Here is a 9443-nt window from a genome sequence, read left to right on the forward strand (position 1 = left end):
TTACTTGCATGCAAGTTCATTTATGGATCTAAAGGAACAAGAAGCAAAAGTGTCCACACTAAACCTTGTTCCTGGATTCCCTTCCTGGTTCTGCCTAAGCCAGAGGTCTGCTGTTGATTTGCAGAAGCTGAGAAATGCTGGGCTCCCAAACAGGGTTTGAAATGAGGATACTTACTGAAGTATGCCTAAGAGACCAGTGTTTTCCAGTGCATGAAACACTGTATGATAGAAAAAGATTGTTGGACATCACTCTACTGCATACTTTGATAGCCTCTAGCCACCACATTAATGACTAATAAACACTTGAAATGGTTAAAGTGAAACTTGAGAAACAATTTTTACTATATCTAATATATTTCAAGCTTCCTCTAATATATTACAGCTTCCTTGAGGAAAAAGGTATAATTATGTCCCTATTTGACAGTTAAGAAAATCAAGACTCAAGAAAATCGAGTGACGTATCCATGGATACAACTGGCAAGTGGTATAATATCTAGATGTTCAAATACATTAGTCTCTCTCAGATGTGTTCATAACCAGTGGTGTGAAACACTAGCTGTTACATACTTATATTTTTATATTTTTGTGATTTATTTATTTTAATTGAAAATAAATTTCTTTACCCACATAATATATTCACATAAAAATTAGTTTTCCCTCCCTTTATTCCTCTTAGTTCCTCCTCATCTTCCCTCCCTTTCAGTCTCCAGAAAACAAGCACGTTTCTAAGGGATAATAATAAAATAAAATAGGATTTTAAAAATTAAAAAAACTAACAGACTGGAATTGGACAAAAAAAAAAAAAAAAAAAAAAAAAAAAAAAAAAAAAAACAACCAACAAAAAAGACCTAGAAGGAAAAGAGTCCAAGAGAAGGCACAAGAATCAGAGACCTACTCATTCACACACTCAGGAATTTTCTAAGAACACTAACTAGAAGACATAATACATACAAAAATGATCCGGTGGGAACCTATACAGCCCTGCACATGCTTCCTCAGCCTATGTGAGATCATATGAGCTTTGATCATGTTGCTTTAGAGTGCCTTGTTTTCTTGATGTCCTCCATCACTTCTTGCTCTTACACTCTTTCTGTGCCTTCTGTAGTGTTTCCCAAGCCCTGAGGGGAAGGATTTGATGGAAACATCCCTTTCAGGACTGTGTGTTTCGAGGTTGCCCATTCTCTTCATAATGACTGGCTGTGGATCTCTATTTGTTCTCATTGGCTGCAGGAGGAAGCTTCTCTGATGATGGCTGAGCAAGGCACTGATCTACAAGTATAGCAGAATGTCATTAGGAGTCATCTTATTACTACTTTTTAAATTTTTTAGAACAACAGCACTCACTTCATTTTACCCTAGGACCTTTATCTACCTAGTATCAGCTTCTAGGTCAACCAAGCAGGATCAAACATGGGTTCCATCTCCCAGGGTGAGCCTTAAGTTTTTTTTTTTTGTTTTGTTTTTTTGGGTTTTTTTTTTTTTTTCAAGACAAGGTTTCTCTGTATAGCCCTGGCTGTCCTGGAACTCACTCTGTAGACCAGGCTGGCCTCGAACTCAGAAATCAGCCTGCTTCTGCCTCCCAAGTGCTGGGATTAAAGGTGTGCGCCACCACCGCCCAGCAAGCCTTAAGTTAAATTAAATATTGTTTGGGTACTCTCACAAATTTTGTGTCACTGATGGCTCTAGTAAATCTTACAGGTAGAACTCCATTGTAAATCAAAGAATTTGTGGCTGAGGTGATGTTTACATATTTTTAGCATGCAAAGTACCTTCCTGTACCAAATACCCTAGCATGTAAGAGTGAAGGCTCTATGTAGGCACCTGTCAACTTTTCTGTGTTCACTGAATTTTATAGGTGTTATCTTCGACAATGGAAACTTGCTATCTAGAAGAGAGCTACCAATAGTCTTGGCAAAAGCCTGGGTTGTTTAGGGGTTCCCATGGGATGGACCCCTTTGGATATATAAGCTTCTACAGTAATTAGGATTCCACACAACCCCTCAAGAGCCCTTGATTTTAGTTGTCCCTTCCTGTATTCCAGTTCCCTACCCCATCCATCCATAACTACCTATTCTATTTCCCTTTCCTAAGGAGATCTGCCCCCCTCCAACTAAGTCCCTTACTCTATACTTAATCTCTATGGTTCTATGGATTTTAGCTTTGTTATCATTAACTTAACAGCTAATATCTACATATAAGTAGATAGATACCATATTTGTCTTTCTGGGTCCAGAATATCTCACTTAGGATGATTTTTTTTCTAGCTTAATCAGTTTATCTATAAGTTTCATGACTTAATTTTTTTAATGGCTAAGTAATACCCCACTGTATAAATGTGCCACATCTTTTTTTTTTGAGACAGGGTTTCTCTGTATAGCCCTGGCTGTCCTGGTACTCATTCTGTAGACCAGGCTGACTCAAACTGAGAAATCCTCCTGCCTCTGCCTCCCAAGTGCTGGGATTAAAGGCGTATGCCACCACTGCCCGACCACATTTTCTTTATCCACTCTTTCACTTAGGGCCATCTAAGCTGTTACCAGTTTCTGGCTATCATGAATAGAGCAGCAATGAACATGGTTGAGCAAGTATTTCTGTGGTAGGATGAAGCATCCTTTGGGTATATGCCCAAGAGTGCTATAGTTGGATCTTGAGGTAAATAGATTCTCAACAGCATGAGGAACTGCTACATTGATTTCCATAGTGGCTATACAAATGTGCACTCCTACCAGCAACAAACACTAACTGTTCCCCTTAGTCCACATTGTCATAGTTGAGCTGTCACTTGTTTTATTGATCTTGGCCATCCTGATGAATGCAATGTGAAAATTTCAAAGTAGTTTTGATTTGCATTTCCCTGATGGACAAGGATGCTAAATATGCCTTCTTGTTTCTCCGCCATGTTACGTTTCCTCTTTGAGAATTATGTTTAGAGCTATACTCCTTTTTTTTAATTGGGTTGTTTTCTTTTTGTTTTGTTTTGTTTTCTTTGAGACAGGGTTTCTCTGTATATCCCTGGCTATCCTGGAACTCACTCTGTAGACCAGGCTTGCCTCGAACTCAGAAATCCACCTGCCTCAGCCTCCCAAGTGCTGAGATTAAAGGCGTGATTTCTTGATGTCTAGTTTTTCTTTTTTAAGATTTATTTATTTATTATACAAAAGTACACTGTAGATATCTTCAGACACTCCAGAAGAGGGTATCAGATCTCATTACAAATGGTTATGAGCCGCTGGGATTTGAACTCATGACCTTCGGAAAAGCAGTGAGTGCTCTTAACCGCTGGGCCATCTCTCCAGCCCCATTATTTATTATTATAAATAAGTACACTGTAGCTGTTTACCAGAAGAGGGTGTCAGATCTCATTACGGGTGGTTGTGAGCCACTATGTGGTTGCTGGGATTTAAACTCAGGACCTTCAGAAGAGCAGTCGGTGCTCTTACCCACTGAGCCATCTCACCAGCCCCCAATGTCTAGTTTTTCAAGTTCTTTATGTACTTTGGATACTATAAGAAATGTAGTTGGTAAAAATCTATTCCCATTCTGTAGGCTGCTGCTTCTCACACAGGCTGAGGAAGCATGTGCAGGGCTGTATAGATTCCCACCAGGTCCTTTTTGTATGTATTATGTCTTCTAGTTTATGTTCTTAGAAGATTCCTAAGTGTGTGAATGAGTAGGTCTCTGATTCTTGTGCCTTCTCTTGGACTCTTTTCCTTCTAGGTCTTTTTTGTTAGTTTGTTTGCCTTCCTCCCCCGCCCCATGTAGGCTGTTAGTGTTGTGAACTTTCCACTTAGAACCACCTTCATTGTGTTCCATGTACTTGCATGTGTTGTGTATTAATTTTCATTCAACTCTAGAAAGTCTTCAGTAATTTTTTTCCTGGTCTATTTTTTTGTTCAATAGGGAATTGTTCAGTTTCCATGAGTTTGTAAGCTTTCTCTTGGTTCTGTTATTGATATCCAGCTTTAATCTGTGGTGGTATAATATGATGAAGGGTGTTACTGTAATATGGTTGTACCTGTTGGGACTTCTTTCGTGTTCAATTATGGGATCAATTTTGAAGAAAGTTTCCATGAGGTGCAGAGTTGAAGGTATATTCTTTTGTGTTTGGGTGAAATGATCCATAAACACCTGTTGGATCTATTTGGTTTATAACTTCAGTTAGCTCCCCCATTTCTCTTAGATGTCTGAATGGCCTGTCTAATTGGTGAGAGTGGTATGTTGAAGTCTCCCACTATCAATGTGTGAAGGTCAATTTGTGATTTAAGCTGTAGAGGTACTTTTGACAAACTTGGATACACTTATGCTACATAAATGTTAAAAACTGCAATGTCAGCAGGGCAGTGGTGGCACAAGCCTTTAATTCCAGTACTTGGGAGGCAGAGGACTCAGGACCTTCAGAAGAGCAGTCGGTGCTCTTACCCACTGAGCCATCTTACCAGCCCCCAAAGTCTAGTTTTTCAAGTTCTTGAAAAGTTTCTAAGTTCGAGGTCAACCTGGTCTACAGAGTGAGTTCCAGGACAGCTAGGGCTATACAGAGAAACCGTCTTGGAAAAATAAAAAATAAAAAGAACTATAATGTCCTCTTGTGCGAATTTCCTTTGATGAGAATGTAGAATCTTTACCTATCACTTCTGATTAGTTTTGAAGTCTACTTTGTTAGATATTAAAATGGTTACACCATGCTGCTTCCCATGTCCATTGCTTGGACTATCTTGTTTTTGCTTTTGTTTTGTTTTATCATTTTACCCTGAAATGATATCTATCCTTGATGTGATTTTTAGATGTAACAGAAGGATGGATCCTGGTTTTGCATGTATTATTAGGTCTTTTTGGGGGGAATTGAAACCACTGATGTTGAGAGATATCAATGTGTATGTTTATTGATTATTTTTGTTATGGTGGTGTTGGTGGTAGTAGTAGTGTGCATATTTCCCCTCTTTTGATTTGCTGATTTGGGGTTATTTAGTCCATGTTTTCTTGGGTGTAGTTGACCTCTTTATATTGGATTTTTCCTTCTAGTGCCTTTTGTAGGGCTAGATTTGTAGGTAGATATTGCTTAAATTTGATTTTATCACTGAATGTTTTGTTCCAATTATCTTGAAAGTTTTTCCAGGTATAATAATCTGGGCTGGTACCTATGGTCTCATAAGAGTCTATAGAACATCTATCTGTCTAGGCCCTTCTGGCTTTTAGAGTCTCCACTGAGAAATCAGGTGTTATGCTTACAGGTCTGCCTTGATGTTTTACTTGATCTTATTCCCTTAAAGCTTTTAATATTGTTGCTTTGTTCTACATATGTAGTGTTTTATTATGTGCTGAGGGGACTTACTTTCCTGGTCTAGTCTATTTTGTGTTTTATATGCTTCTTTTACCTTGATAGGCATTTCCTTTAGGTCAGGGAGATTTGGCTATGAATATTTTATATGCCTTTGAGCTGGACTTCTTTTCCTTTCTCTATTCCTATTATCCTTAGGTTTGGTCTTTTCATAGTATTTCAGATTTTCTAGATATCTAGTGATAGGAGTTTTGTAGATTTAACATTTTCTTTGACCAAAGTATCCATTACTTCTACCATGTCTTCAATGCCTGAGAATGTCTCTTCCATCTCTTATATTCTGTTAGTGAGGCTTGGTTCTGAGGTTCCTGTTTGAATTCCTACATTTTTCATTTCTAGATTCCCCTCACTTTCTGTTGTCTTTATTGATTCTATTTCTACTTTTGGTTCTTTAACTCTAGAGAGTGGTGTCTAGGTTTCTGAGTAAATATTTTGACTTCTGAAATGCGCACAACAAACAATAACAAGCTAGTAAAGCTCAACTGAGGAACCAGAAAACCAGGCAGCAAAAGAGGAGTCAGAACAGACAGTGGTTAACACATGTTATTCTTGGATTTAAGAACACTCAGTTTCTCTAGACGTCTTAGCTCATACGCTGGCTCTAAAATGTTCCCCTACCTGCCTTCCTGAAGGTCTTTTAAAGTGGCCCCAAAGCTTCTCTGCTTCATTCTTCATCATGCCAAAGTTACTTCCAATGTATAAAACCCTACACTTGCACATAAGAAGTACTTATAACCATTGTTTTGAAGTGAATAAAATCATTTTGTTTTGCTTTTGTATGATTTGCAGTGTTCCAAGACAAATTCAGGGCATTATGCTTGCAAAGTATGCTGTCTACCAATAAGCCAGCCTCTCAGCCCAGAACCACATGTTGCAATTCAGATCACTGGAATTGTTCAGATTGAAGATGGGTTTAACATCTTCCCTGAACCTTTTTTACTTGTCCTGCATAAGTGGTTAGAGAAAATGATATCAACCTCTAAAAACAATTATTTCTTTGACCTAGATGCCAAAATGATAGAGGGTAGTGAAATAAGAGAAGAAAATGACAATACTAGCAAAAGGTTGAACAGAGGAAAAATTGTAGTATTTTCTTGTGACTGGAGCCCTGTCACATACAGGCTATTTATATCTTTAGTTAGAGACCTTTAGTTCAAAATCAGGACTAAGAATGTCAATATATATAAATGCTTAGAAGAAACTCATCAAGGCTCAAACTCTACCCCGTTTCCAGCCTGCACTTTCCACCAAGGCAGATCAGCAGCTTGTCTGCCCCTCTGAAGATGCTCTAAAGCCCTCCCAGGAGATCTGCTGCACCCAGGCCAACAGATCATCAGAATGTATTCCCCTCTGAAGACCCCACAGTCTGAAGCCCTCCCAGGAAGTCTGCTATAACCAGGGCCATAGGTCTACCAGGACACCTGCAGCAACCTAGAAACAGAGGAGGCAAGCTCCAGATAGGGACACCCAGGCCAGTTAACATGAGAGGTAACAAGATGGTGAGAGGCAAGACCAAGTAACAGAATATACTTTGGTACCATCGGAACCTAGTTCCCACACCACAGCAAGCCCTGTATACCCCCCAACACACCTGAAAACCTGGATGCTGACCTAAAACCCTACCTCATGAAGGTAATAGAATTCTTTAAGGAGGAACTTAAGAAACTGAAAGAAATACAGGAAAACACAGGTAAACAGGTAGAAGCCCTTAAAGAGGAAAGAAATAAATTCCTTACAGAAATGCAGGAAAACACAATCAAAGAGGTGAAGGAATTGAACAAAGCAGTCGAAGACCCAAAAATGGAAATAGAAAAAATAAAGAAAACACAAATGAAGGCAACCCCAGAAGTCAAAACCTAGTAAGGGGGTCAGGAGCTATAGATGCAAGCATCAACAACAGAATACAAGAGATAGAAGAGAGAATCTCAGGTGTAGAAGATACCTTAGAAGATATTGCCACAATGGTCAAAGAAAATTCAAAACAGAAAAAACCCCTAACCCAAAACATCCAGAAAATTCAGGACATGATGAAAAGACCAAACCTAATAATAATAGGAATAGAAAAGAGCAAAGATTCCCAGCTCAAAGGACCAGAAAATGTCTTCAACAAATTCATAAAAGAAAACTTCCCAACCTAAAGAAAGAGATGGCCATAAATGTAGAAGAACTCTATAGAACACCAAATAGATTAGACCAGAAAAGAAAATCCTCTCATCATATAATGAAACACTAAATGCACAGAACAAAGAAAGAATATTAAAAGCTATAAGGGAAAAAGGCAAAGTAACATATAAAGGCAGACCTATCAGAATTACACCAGACTTCTCAACAGAAACTTGAAGAGGCAGGACAGAGATCATGCAGACCCCAAGAGAATACAATTGTCATCTCAGGCTACTATACCCTGCAAAATTCTCAATCATCATAGATGAAGAAACCAAAATATTCCAAAATATTCCAAATTTAAACAATATCTATCTACCAATCCAGTCCTACAGAGGATCCTAGAAGGAAAACTACAAAACAAAGAAGGTACCTACACCAAAGAAAAAAACAAGATATTAATCATCTCACAACAAAACCAATATACAGGGCAGTAGTGGTGCACGCCTTTAATCCCAGCACTTGGGAGGCAGAGGCAGGTGGATTTCTGAGTTCGAGGCCAGCCTGGTCTAGAGAGTGAGTTCCAGGACAGCCAGGGCTATACAGAAAAACCCTGTCTTGAAAAACCAAAAAAACCAAACCAAACCAAACCAAAACAAACAAACAAAAAAAACCAATATACATATACAAAATCAAATACATATAATGCCATTACAACAACAAACATAACAGGAACTAACAATCATCTGTCTTTAGTATCTCTCAATGTCAACAGACTCAATTACCCAATAAAAAGACATAAGGTAACAGACTGGATACACAATCATGATCCAGCACTTTGCTGCATACAAGAAACACACCTCAATGACAGAGACAGACACTACATCAGAGAAAAAGGCTGGAAAAAAATGGTCCCAAGAAACAAGCAGGAGTTGCCATTCTAATATCCAACAAAATAGACTTTCAACCAAAAGCTATCAAACGAGATAGGGAAAGACACTTCATATTTGTCAGAGGTAAAATCAAAGCAAAGTCCCAATTCTGATCATCTATGCCCCAAATGTACCCACATTCATAAAAGAAATTTTACTAAAGCTCAAAACACACTTCAACACCCCACTCTCACCAATGGACAGATCATTAAAACAGAAACTAAACAGAGACACAGTGAAACTATTATGAACAAAATGGATTTAAAGGATATATACAGAACATTTCACACTAAAACAAAAGAATATACCTTCTTCTCAGCACCTCACAGTACCTTCTTCAAAACTGGCCATGTCACAAAACAAGTCTTAACAAACAGAAGAAGATTGCAATAATCCCATGCATTCTATCAGATCACCACGGACTAAGGCTGGTCTTAAATACCAACAAAAACAAAAGAAAACCCACATGCCCATGGAAACTGAACAACTCTCTACTCAATGATAACTTGGTCAGAGAAGAAATAAAGAAAGAAATTAAAGATTTCCTAGAATTCAATGAAAATAATGACACAGCACACCCAAACTTATAAGATACAATGAAAACAGTGCTAAAAGGAAAATTCATAGTACTAAGTGCCCTGGTAAAGAAATTGGAGAGATCTTACACAAACAACTTAACAGCATACCTGAGAGGCCTAGAACAAAAAGAAGTAAACACACTGAAGAGAAGTAAATAACAAGAAATAGTCAAACTCAAGGCCAAAATCAAGAAATAGAAACAAGATAGATAAACCTCTAGCCACACTAACTAAAGGACAAAGAGACAAATTAACAAATCCAAATTAACAAAATCAAAGATGAAAAGGGAGACATAACAACAGAAACTGAGGAAATTCAAAAAAAAATCTTCAGATCCTACTACAAAAGCCTATATTTAACAAACCTGGAAAGTCTAGATGAAATGGATGATTTTCTAGACAGATACCATGTACCAAAGTTAAATCAAGAGCAGGTAAACTATCTAAAAAGGCCCATATTACTCTAAGGAAATAGAATTCATTACAAACCTCCCA

General features: G+C 38.0%; 1 long non-coding RNA gene across 1 annotated transcript in view; it reads right to left on the reverse strand.

The window, feature by feature from the left end:
- Positions 1-9443, reverse strand: part of LOC116083744 — a 69731-nt gene that overhangs the window by 20115 nt on the left and 40173 nt on the right. The window lies entirely within an intron of this gene.

Source organism: Mastomys coucha, unplaced genomic scaffold (genome assembly GCF_008632895.1).
Source record: "Mastomys coucha isolate ucsf_1 unplaced genomic scaffold, UCSF_Mcou_1 pScaffold8, whole genome shotgun sequence".
NCBI classification, from domain to species: Eukaryota; Metazoa; Chordata; class Mammalia; order Rodentia; family Muridae; genus Mastomys; species Mastomys coucha.